The following is a 12,997-nucleotide window of genomic DNA, read 5'->3' on the forward strand; positions in this document are numbered from 1 at the left end:
CCTTATCTATCCATATCATGTATCTACTGCTTCCTTCCTTCCATGTATGCGTGTATGTATCTATCTACAGAAAAAGTCACCAAGGCCATTTCATTATAATAGGTTTCCTTACTAATTTCGCTATATTATCCCAGACTGGGAGGTAAATTTAATTGTAATATCCTGCTTCTGGAATTGTTAATTGACTGAAGAAGCTAGCTCGGGTTAAGATGATTCAGTATTTCATTTCAAATCTAGGCCTCAGAGGACAATCCCACAAACAGCTGTTTCTGCCCCCTCTTTGTTTCTTCCCTAGAAATGACATTTATGGAAGCCCCCAGATCCTCAAGTTATGTCTTCTGGCCCCAGCTTCCTAGGATCAAGCCAGACTTCTAAAGCAGCCTCACTGGGGGTGGTGGCTGGGTAGAAGGTAGCTGGTCGGTGAGAGACACAGTAAGGTCTTACCCACTTTTCTGGAATATTACTTGGTGATTCTAACCGTCCACAACCTGGCTGAGCTGCCTTTTCGTGAGAATGTATCCAGTGGGCAAAACACAAAGAAGCACAAAAGTAAGGGTTGGTTCCTTTGGATTCTTAATAGTTTATAAAATAATAAGCCAAGAGTAACTACTGTGTATTTTCCAGAAAGTTACCAATTAGCATGTTCCTGAGAACACAGATTCAACTTGGGAGCATACGCTTCCCCAGGCCACTCTACCATTGTGTACAACAATTAGACTGCTGGCTAGACACTATGAGCAAAGCTGCAAACAGACAACAACACAAGCCCTCCTGGAAATTCAGCACAAGCATTTGGTTATGGAACCAAGCACGCAACTGGCTGAGCTCTGTCTTCCCTGCAGAGTGAACAGCACCGTGGTATTTTCAGTTTGTTTCTTCTTTCCTTCCAGACACCAAACTCTAACAAACAAAAGTTAAAATGACGTTTTAGTGAAGATTAACCAGATTCATTGAAGATTTGTGGCGTGATTGAGAATGGAAATGTCCAGCCATCTGGCATCGGTTGACTGTGACTCCAATTGTCTCGTTATTTCCTTGATTACCCTTCTGGGCATGATGGAAAAAGTGGTCTCAAGGGGGAAAATGGGGACATAAAGGGCCAAGGATTTTGCTTCCAATGAGGTTGATGCACCAAGGACCCTGCTTTCACTCCTTGCTGAGATACATGGAGAACCTTTCCTGATCTGAGTTCCCTGGTGTTGCATTAAATAGAGTAAGAAAAGTACCTCCCAAAGGAACACATTGACTATGCTGAGCAGCAGACTTGAAGTGTGGTGTTTTGAGCTGAGATCTGTGCCAGCTAATGCACCGGAGGAAAAGGGGCAGGATATGTGATGGTTTCCAAGGGGGCAATCCTACCTGGAAAATGAAGGTGATGAACTACATGAAATATATATATATATATATATATATATATATACACACACATATATATATACACACACACATATATATAAAAATATCTGTATAAATATATATAAATAAAAGTGTATATATAGTTGTATATATAGTGTATATATATGATAATAGTGTATATATATGGTTATATAGAACCCATGAAATGAGCAGCTCTGTACCTGCCCCATCTGTACGTCTCTATATATGTAATTATATCCCAGTTATCACATATTATTCTATGGTTTATCTTTGCACCTGCCTGGTGAGGAGTATCTAGAAAAAGAAAACAATGAAACATATGTATCTTTTCCTTATGATCTTGTTATTTGTCTTCCCTAAAAAACTAACCGCTAGGCTGTTTAAACAAAGTCTAGAGAGACTTTGTTTAGATTTGCAGCTAAAATAATGCAACCAGATAGGCTAAACAAGTTAATGAGAGTAGAACAATTTCAGTTCCAGCGCAGGCCAGGCCCTCGGTTTCTGGATGTCCGAAGCTTTCACCCACGTGGCTTGCAAACCATCGCTCACGTCCCACCCCTCAACATCTTACTGAAAATACCTCTGCCGCATAGCCCCTTGAACATTCCACCAAGAAATACTCTTCCTCTGAACTCCTGTCATAGTTCATGTCCTTAAAGGGCACGTAACACTTGCTGCTCACGATAAAGCAGCTCTTTGTGTCCCGAGCGGAAACAGCCCGGTGGTGGCAGTTCCGACGCAGGCGGACTTCTTGGCTCTGCCTCTTATGACCAGTCGGACGTCGGGGCGGTCACTTGACCTCAGTTTTCTTTTTGGTCAGTGGGGATAATCAGTGGTACTCACTTCCTAGGGTTGTCGTAAGGGGTAAATCATGATGTCTTGCAAACTGCTTAGAATAGCACTGAACACTAGTTATTGTTCACCGATTTGTAAAACCCTAATTCTCCAAGCGCACAACTATGCCTTATTTGTCTTGCGAGTCCCGCGGTGCTCTGTATGTCACAGGCGCAGGGGCACGAGCCAATACTGGTAGCGCCATAGAAGCACCGTCGAGGGGAAATGTAACAGAGCGATCGCTCTTTATTGTAAATGACAGATACAGATATCTGACGTTCCCATTTTGCTACATTTTGAAGAGCTGAAGAACTTTAAGTCCATGTTTTGGCTCCATAGGAAGCATCTTAAAGGGGTGGTGGAATAAAGAATATAGCGGGAGCCACTCTTCCACGTGAGCGTCACGATCTTTAACACGAAACAGCTATGGAATGAGCTACCGGGTGACCGAGCTCCATCTCAGGGAGGAGGACCCTGGGAGAGGGGAGCGGAACTTTGGGGTGGCCAGGAGCATAATGAAGGGAAAATGAACAATTCCAGCTCTGCTGAACTAGACTCACAGTAGAGATGTAAAAGGAGGACATTTGCAGGAGCCCCATTATACTAGGATGTCTGGCTATGGCTAAGGCCTGGGAATAAATTTAGGTTGTATTGTCATTAGCTAAGTCCTAACAGGGAAGATAATTTTGCTTCTGATTTCAGCTACTGTCCAATGTAGGCATCAAATCTGTTACATTGGTCTCATAATTAAAAAACAAATTGTCTATTTGAGAGAGAGCGAGAGCGCGCGCGAGAGCGAGCGAGTGAGCATACAAGCAGGGGGAGGGGCAGAGGAAGAGGGAGAGGCAGACTCCCCACTGAGCAGAGAGCCTAGTAGGGGGCTGGATGCCAGGACCCCAAGATCATGACCCGAGCTGAAGGCAGATGCTTAACCAACATGAGCCACCCAGGCAACCCAGTCGCATAATTTTTGCACCCATCCTTTATATATGATTGGACATATTATTTTGTATGATGTGTCCTTAACCAGCCTCTTCTCTTAGGTTTCCTGACTTGACTCTATGCTCTTGGATGAAGCACGGGATCGCCGGCAGTTGAGTAAGAGAGAAAACACGGGGAGCAGAGGTTGGCTCCTTACCCAGAGGTCAAGAATGATATATACACACACTTGAGGGAGGAAGGTTCTGCACTCATACATTACATGGATAGACAGACGACTTCCAAAGGTTGTCTCCCTCCTTCCTTCCTTCTCTCCCCCGTCCGTCCCTTCCTTCCTTCCTTCCTTCCCTCAACGTCTCCTTTTCTTCCTCCCTCCTTCCTTGTTTCCTTCCTTCCCTCCCTCCCTCCCTCTCCCTACTCTCTTCCTTTCCTTCTTTTCTTCCTTCCACTACAGAAGCTGTATTTGCTCATTGTAAAAACCAACATTGAGAAGTACCTAAAAGGTATACAAGGAACACGTCAGTTCTCATCTTACCTCCACCAACTCAGGTTTCACTCCCTGGAAGCTATGATTTTTTTTAAAAGATTTTATTTATTTATTTAACAGACAGAGATCACAAGCAGGCAGAGAGGTAGGCAGAGAGAGAGGGGGAAGCAGGCTCCCCGCCGAGCAGAGAGCCCAATGCGGGGCTCGATCCCAGGACCCCGGGATCATGACCTGAGCCGAAGGCAGAGGCTTTAACCCACTGAGCCACCCAGGTGCCCCAAGAAGCTATGATTGATAATTATTCACCGGTGTCCTTTCAGATACTTTATAAGTATGCACATATATTTTAAACATTTTTATAAACATACATGTAATCACAAACACACAGTTGTACTGTTTCACAACAGGTTTTTTAACTTAGGAAAAAAATACCCTTGGATATCTTTCCATACGAACCCAAACAGAGTTAGCGCATTATTCATAACCTCAAAGTATTTTGCTATATGTTTACATAAAATTTAATTAGTCACTTACTCACGAATCTTTGGGTCAAAAATACTATACGAAATATGACTAGAATAAATTTGTAGAAGTAAAAATACATGGCTAACAGGTAAGCACATTTAAAATTTAATAGAGGTAGCCAAATTATCTTCCAAATAAGGTTCCCCACATTGGCACACACAATAACGCCTATTTCTATATACCCTTCTTGACAGTAGATAATTGTAAACTTTGTTTTTTGCCAACGAATAGGTTGAATACATTTCACCGTCGTAATTCTCATTTCTTTTTAATTTCGAGTGAGGAAATCTGTACGTTCTTCCCTGTGATCCTCCCGTTGATATATCTTGCCCATTTTTATAGAATTTTTCTTTTGGATTTGTGGGTGTCCTTTGTGTATTATGGAAATTAGCCCTCTGTCATGGTTGCAACTATTTGCTTTGCTTCGCCATTTTTTTCTTTTGAACTAATGTTTACTAACAGCGCTTCTAAGCACTGAATTTGTTTTCTACAGCAGCTTAGCTCGTGTGAATGGATGAGTCACGACAGCTCTGAGTTTGGTAGTACTAAAAGAAGAAGTGACAAGATACCAGGGTAGGCAGAAACCAAGGAAAGTAACAGTTCCACATATAGAGTATCTGAAGAGGAAAGGTGAGGTTTGTTTTCAAAGCACCTGCCTGCGGCTTCATCCAATCTGTAAGGCATTAGATCCTCCTACCTCTATTCAGTTAGGAAGCTAGAAGGGAAATTCCAACTGTCTACAGCTTTACCTCTAGGGTTTTGTTGAATAACACAAGCTAAAATCAAAAGAAAAACTAACTACGGTTGGATGAACAAGGACATGCGTATCTTGGTCTCTAAAACAAGGTGATCCAGTTCACTATTTATTGTAAGAAGTTTCGTGAATTAATCTTGTTGTAACTGTCAGTGTCACCAAATAGTCTCTATTCTGTATTTACTGACATTCAAAACATTTTAAGAGCCCTTCGGATGTATCTTGCCATATTATTAGTTATCACTTAGGGGTTATTAAAACGTAGGAATATCATATTGGATAATTGGCATAAGAAGGTTTTCAGTCCCTGAGAAACCCTTCTGCTCATCAGGTCTCCTCAAATGTTTCCTCAACAGATTGGATGGCGCAGAGGGCATATTCTTATTCCCTAAGACAGCTCCTTTGTCCTTTTCTCTCAACAGGGCTGAATTCCTATGGGAACCTATGGCTTTGAGGGGCTGACCAATCTCCACCCTCCTCCCTACCACCAAGGTGACAGCCAAGTGTCAGTCACATGAGAATTATTTTCCAGGATTTATCTTTGAAACATTTGTATCAAGAGTACAGCATCATGGAAACACGGAATCTTTCCAATTTATTTTTAATACTTTGGGATTTAAAATGTTACCAAATGATGTGTAACAAAATTTGTGCCTCCATTAAGGACCCATTACGGGTTATACATGCATTATGCATAGCACAGTGTCCGCAGTTACTCTGAGGCATAGAGGCTCTACCTGAGATAGTTAACTTAAGAAGTTAATGAAACCAGAATGGTCCAAGATAAGCTATATAATTTTAGACAATCTTGTCTCCATCCAGTTGCAAGCAGAAATTGCAATTTCCAGATCTAGCGCAAGACTTTGCAACTACCGATCACGGAAAGACTCACAGGTAGAGAGAGAAAGAGCAGGGTAGGAAGCCTGCACTACAGGAACTGTTTATGGACAAGGCTCCCCAGTGAACATATTGGAACCGTAACAGGCATATCTCCTCTGTGAGTGGCAGATAACTTTTATCTTAGGTGACAACTCCAGCCATGCCTTAACGACAATCTGGAACGCTAATCTGAAAAGAGATGGCAAAAACTACTGGCTATACCCCAGTATCTATTTTCCCCTTCCTTCAAAGTGATGGGATTTTAGCTCGAGATGTATTTGACTAGGATAAAGACTACATTTTCACAGCCCCTTTTAGCTAGGTGTGAACATGGGACCAAATAGTGCCACATGGGATGGAAGCCAAAATGGTTTGTATGACTTCCTCATGGTGACTTTAAAGGGAAAGGGTGTAATGTTCCCTTGCTCCTTTTTCCTGATTCTTTCTGGCTTGAAAGTAGAAGAGATGGGGAGCTCCCATGGACCATGAAGACAGAGACTAGAGGAACAAAAGAAAAGGAATCCGAGTTCTCAACTCCATGAGGCCACTATACTAATCTGGACTCCTGTTCAGAATAACATGAAAATAAGGAAAAAAATCCTGTCTCTTTTAGGCATCCAGTGTTTTGAGTCCTTGTTACGGCAGCAGAACCCGTGTCTTAATGAATGCAAAATGGTTCTGAGCTGAATCAAGGCTCAGTGGGAAAAAGTCACGCTAGGTTTGCAATGCCAGCTGTGGGCAAGGGACCCGATGGTCTACCAACTCTAACCTCTTACTGTATGGATAGCTAACCTACTCCAAAATGGAAAACTCTCCGAAAAACAAACAAACAAACAAACAAGCTTTTATGTCACTCGTACATTACAGCTTTCCTTGGCCATATGCCCGTCTCCCTCTCTGTGCGATTGTTAACCACGTCAGGCTTGACCTCTCTGTATTTGGCACAAATACAAAGAAATGAGACTGACTTAACAATCATAATAAGAATAAAATAAGTAATATGTGTTGTATTTAGGATATACTATTTATTTATATATAAATGACTACAATCCTTTAAAATAGCCTCCTGGAAAACTATACGCTTACGTCAATGATGCTGCCATTGCTAAAATATTTTTGGAATTGTTTTGAAGTTGTAAATCCACCCATTTCTTATAATAAAGGACTGAACCAAATCACTTAAATTTCTTTCACGCCCAACCGGCAACTCTTTATTGAGCATTTGCTAGGCCTAACATCATTAGTTTGGGTGTCCGAGAGGTTGGTAATCAATTGAGGAAGTCAACAGTACTCTTTGGACAATCTACATTAAATGTCCTGGGTAAGGTGGCTTCATAATTTAACAATTAAAAAAATAATACATATAAGGAGTCTATAGTCCAGGGAAGTGAGAAATACACACCAGAAAGGAAATGTGAATTTTTAAAAAGCTCTACCTCATGGAGTTTTATATCATGGATTTATTCACTCACTCAAGATTTATATTACTGCCCTGCTCCCTTACTTCCCCCTAGATCCTCGGTAATTTATAGATTAAAAATTAGAGTTCTCTTTGTATTCAATTTTAAAACTCTTTATTCTACTAGAACCTTGATTTATTAACACATTCCCCGTTGCAATGCATTCTACTGAGTAGGCTTTCCAGGAGCCTCTGGGTAAAGCAGCCCCATCTCTGTGTCTGCCCCCACACCAGCTAATAACCGTGGGCTGTGGGCTTTCTCTGAGTCTCAGGGACTCTGACAGGAGAGCTCGTGGCACAAAGCACATTTCTGGAGTCACTGAGCCTGAAACATAAAGCCGTGGTACTCAAGAGTGGGTGCCGCTGAGTTGGAAATACTGATCTGATTTACTTCGTGAGTCTTGGTTCTGCCGGTTAAGCAAGTCAGTGTGTCTCTTCAAATGAATAACAGCTTCCTAATAGCCATTAGGGCAGAAAGGTCAACTCAAGTCCATTTGTAGTTTTCAAGTATGCCCGGAGCTCGGGCTTAGACAATGACTTTGGTCCTCACCCCAGAGAGAAGGGATTCAGAGCCAACGAAATCAGACAGAAGGAAGAACTTCCCAATGGCAGGGACGTTAGGATCGGAAGGGCATGCCGGGGCGGACATCCAGCTGTTGCTTTTGGAAACCACTGACCTCACCGGTTGTTAAAGATTTTAAACCTCATTGCTAGCTCACTATTGCTGCCTTTTCTGTGTGTCTTCAGACTAGAATAGAGCATCATGGTGTGGCCTTGACACGTCAGGTGTGGGCTATTGGAAAGATTTGGAAAACAACAAAAATAACAAAAACAACCAAATAAACAAAAAGAAAACTCATGGAAACACATTTGCAGCAGTGTTTCCTGAGGGATGTGATTGGCCTTTGGGGCACTTAGGTCTTCATGTGAAACTGTTCTACCCAAGGCAGAATATTAACATTCCTGCCTCTTCTCTCATGTCATTTGGGAGCACCAGAAATTGTGTCAACCCAGAGGCCCCCTGATATTTTTAAATGCCTCCCAGGGGAGGCCGGGTCACCCTAGTTGTAAGCCATGACAGCCATGTTTAAGAATTATCACCCAAATGGTGGTAAAGGAAATAGGATATCAATGATGCAGTCCTGAGTACTTATTTCTGATTATGGAAATTTCATGGGAACAAACTGCTTTAAATTGATGTGTGTCATGTTATAGAGATGAGCTTTTTTAAAATAAAATCCTTTGGAGCCAATAGGACTTTACCAGTATTGACTCAATCTGGGCATTAGAAGGTTCCGTGGCTCATGGAGCCTATAACTCGGCGGAAAGGGGATATATTTGTTTCCACAATAAGGCATAATTTATTAGGGATGATGTCCTGTACTGTTGGAAGACATTCTTCTTCTTATTATTTTTGTTAGTTTGGGTGAGTAAGCATACAATCATATATAAATAGGTGTGCTGGCTTAGGGACTGCATAATAAAATGTATTTTTCCTACAGAATTCTAAATAGCAATATCTTCAAATACCAAATGTGATTATGCTTTATGAATTCTGCCATCGTTTCTGCCACTTGTTTACTCAGAAATACCAAGCCCATTTTTAAGCTGCTGCTTTAGAAAAAGTACTCCTGGTGTCCTCATCAGACGAGGCTATGCTCAAATGTCAGTCACTACTCTGGGGCAGAGAAAATGCGGAGAAACAAATTCTCTCTCAAGCAAACCCCAATAGTAGCAAAAGTATTGGTTATGGAAATCTAAACCTACCCAGACACCCCCATTAATTAATATCACAAAGTAAACATATCTATGATGACTGTCACGGGGACATAATCCCTTAGACTGGATTTAGTCCGACATAGATTTCACTTTAGAGCATAGACATGACAAAGTTAGAAATTTCTAGCCTCATAATGAAATTTCCTACAGCCTAAGTTGATGTTCACAATATAATTAGATATGCAATCTGAATAAAATTTTGCATTTGGGCAAACCTAAAACAAAATTCAAATAACAAAGGAGTAACATTTTAATCAAATAGAGCCCAAAGATAACTAGATTTCTCTCGTCTTCCTTCAATCCCCTTTTTGAATAAAATGATAACTTACGAGAAGAAAATTTAAAGTGTAAGATATATTCTGCACTGATTCACGTTTAGCCGGAAATCTGACACCGCTACCAAATACAGTAGTCAACGGCCCTAACTGACAGTCACCATGACTGCTCTAAGACACTGGGATGGCTTGAATCTCTAAAGAAAGGTTCCATTTTCTCCATCACGCTCTGTTTATTCGGGCAGAAGGAACAACTACAGTGTAGAATACACTTTCTACAATATAGAAAAAGACAAAAGGGTTTTCTGGTTATTGTTGCAATGGTTAAGATTTTAAATCAATTACTCTTCAAGCAATCATGTTAACAGAGGCTTGATGATATGTTCCAGAACATAATTTTGAGCCCTCATTTTTTTCTCTTTGGATCTTTCCATTAACTATAGACATATATGGTTCCTCCTTGACAAGGAGAGCCAGGTCTGATTTGTGGTTAAAAAAAAAGAAAGAAAAGAAAAGAAGAGAAAAGAAAAGAAAAGAAAAAATATATATACAGACATACACACATTGTGATGAATTCCCTTGACTCTTATAGGTTTCAAATGAGAGGGTCTGGTCTCAGTTAGAACCCGCGGCATCCAGGCTATATCAACACAGGACACGGTTCCCTGGCGGTGGGGGACCACTGTACCACCAAGAGGGCAGGAAGGGAACCAGTGTTTCTGGACAGCCACATGCTAGAATCCTTTCATATGCTGACTCCTATGTCAACTCCTTTAACCAGAGTTCACAAATTCAGAAACAGAGTCTAAGAGAAATGCTTTGATACTGGAATATTTATGGATGAAATGATATGCTGTCTGGATTTCCTTCAAAATTATCCAGAGGAGGATGTAGGTAGGTATGTATAGGGAGATTCTAAGCTTGGCCGTGGGCTGGTAAATGTAGAGGTTGGGCAACAGTCATGGTGGGTTATTATAATCTTCTCCAACTTTTTTGTATGTGAAATGTTTTAACAATAAAAATGGATGCACAAGATATGCTTAGGGTTTTAAAGTCCCATGAGGCTACTTTTGTGCTACTTTCTAGAGCAGCCCCTTGGTAGCCTTTCAGCTAATACATATTTCCTGAGCAGCTACTGTGTTCCCAGCAATGTGCTAAGTTGCCTCAATTTACGTGAATATGTGAATAGCAATAAAATATTTTAATATGAGGAATTTTTGATTATCTACCTTTTTAATTTAAATAGTTCAAACTTAGTATATGGTGCTTGACAATATTAATGAAAGGTGTGGATCACCTTTGATAATCCCCTGAATCACTTCCCTGCACCGCAGTCGGAACTTTATGTTCTTATGAATGTCAGCTACACCGTTGCTTTCGTCCACAGACAGGGATGACACTTCTGGGATATAGGTATATAGGATTACAGAGTCAAACAGCCTCACTCCCTTGCCTCTCTCTCCCTCTTCCTTGCCAGGCAAAATCCCAGCAGGTGCTTAACCCAGTTCTATGTCTGTTCTATTGCTCGAGCTGAACACGGCTGCAAAGAAAACACACAACCCTAGTGATCCATGGCTCTCGAAATTCACAGCCAGAATATCTGGTGGGGCCAGGATGCCGTGGGGTAAAGCTACATTTCCCTGGTCCCGACATTCTCCCTGTCTCTACATTAACTGTAGTGCCTTGCTCTCCCTAATCTCCTCTCCCTCCTCTCCTTCCACACTGATGCTTGCTGATGACCTCCTGTATTCTCTTCTTTATAAAGAAACTATCTACAGAGAAGCACCTGATCATCCCAGCAGAAAACACTCCATCCTACCCATGTCTGTGCCCATATGCTCGGCCTTCCCTCCTGCTATGCAGGGAGAAGGTGGCCATGTCTGAAGGCCGAGCTCTTTCTTTGTGCACTGAATCTCATCACCTTTGTCCCAGTTTCCCCAGAGATTTTCCCTGCCTTTTTTTCCTGCAAAAGCTTACTCCTTTGGAGCTCTCCCTAGCTCCTCCCCACCCCCGCCCCTTTTAAGAATATACCAGTGTTGCTAAGAATGGCCTTGCAGCTTTTACTTGACGTGTCTACTCCTTACCATGAATGCCCAATTCATTAGCAAGTCCTCCTGAATTCTACCTGCAGGATGTATCCTAGGATGTATGATTCATATGAGGCATCTAGAAGAGGTGGATTCACAAAGATACAAAGTTGAACAGTGGCTACCAGAGGCTGACGGGAGGGAGGAAAGGGGTGTTAGTGTTTAATGGGTACAGAATTTCAGCGTGGAATGAGGAAAATGTTCTGGAGATGGACGGTGGTGACGGTCACACAACAATGTGTATGTACTTAATGTCACTGAACTATATACTCGAAAATGGTGCAAATGTAAATTTTGTCTTATATATATTTTATATTTTTAAAAAAGCCCAGTTAAGAAGATGTCTATGCATATATTTGAATCTGACCACATTTTACTTCCCCTCTTGCTGCCATTCTATTTCAAAGCACGCTCATTCCCACCGGCATCATTCCTCCCAAAACATCTCCCTGCTGGAGAGCTTGCTGCCACCTCAGTGTGCTCTCTGCACACAGCACCAGAGTGAGGTTCTAAAGCGGAAAGGAGATCCTGTAATGTGCCAGATCACAATTCTGCTAGAATAAAACCCAGCTCTCGACAAAAGCCTTGTTCTTTCTCGAACACCCAGGGCTTTCGTCCCTACTTTCGCTCCCTTCCAGAATGTTCTCCCCACAGTGGGCTCCCTGACTTCATCAGGTCTCTGCTTCCACGTCACCTCCTTACAGAGGCCCTTCCTGACTACCTTACAGCAGCCTCTCCATGCACAGGTGCGCGTGCGTGCAAACCCGCCCACGCAGGTCTGGTCCTATACCTTCCTCTGCTCTCTTTTTCTTAACAGTTCTTTTTACTACCAAACATCTTGCATTTATTTGTTTCCTTACTTAACCTATTACTCAACCCCTCTGCAGTCCAACTCAATGAACTGTCGACAGCTGCTTTCCCAGACCTCAGCCATGACCAGTCTGTAACAGGAGTTCAAGAACTATCTGTATCCTAAAAGGCTGTGCACATGAATTTGAAGTTTAGCAAGTGGCCGGTAGAAAAGTGTTCCAAAGCAGGTCACTGCTTATGTCCATAAGGGTTTTCCTTTAAAAACAAAGACCTTCAGGAACCAGTGACAATACTTGAGAAGGGGCTGCTGACACCAGGAATGAGTGGGGGGCGGGAAAGAGAAGAGATAATGGAGGCCAGGGCGCAGAGACAAATGGAAGAGACTGGTGTTTGTGACACATTATCATTAATGATTGTCATTTAGATGAGAAAGGGTTGAAAGTTCTCCCGAGCAAGACTCACTTAATATTTAAGGAAAACATCCTTCAGAAGATAATGTCACTTAAGTCAGAAACAGACTTGTTGAAAGGCTACTGTGGTAGGCAGGTCACCCCCAAGTGATGAGCAGGAAAGGCACTTTAATGAGAAACACGCTGAGGGCATTCAGCATGGGACTTTTAGGGACAAATCGGAGACAGCCCCAGGCACCTGGGACAAGGTGATGACCCTCTCAGATTCAGCTCAGGGACAGAACTGGTGTGAAAGCCAACTCCCGGCGTCTGTCACTACAGTTTGTGGGCAAACTGCGACCCCGAGCCTTTCTACCTCCTGTGTCCTCAGAGACCTCCTCTG

At 42.2% G+C, this 12,997-nt stretch overlaps 1 protein-coding gene across 22 annotated transcripts in view; it reads right to left on the reverse strand.

The window, feature by feature from the left end:
* Positions 1 to 12,997, reverse strand: part of TRPM3 (transient receptor potential cation channel subfamily M member 3) — a gene marked incomplete at its 5' end in the record, with an annotated part of 786,868 nt that overhangs the window by 206,576 nt on the left and 567,295 nt on the right. The gene's annotated exons all lie outside the window — the stretch shown is intronic.

Source organism: Martes martes, assembly GCF_963455335.1.
Source record: "Martes martes genome assembly, chromosome: 12".
NCBI classification, from domain to species: domain Eukaryota; kingdom Metazoa; phylum Chordata; class Mammalia; order Carnivora; family Mustelidae; genus Martes; species Martes martes.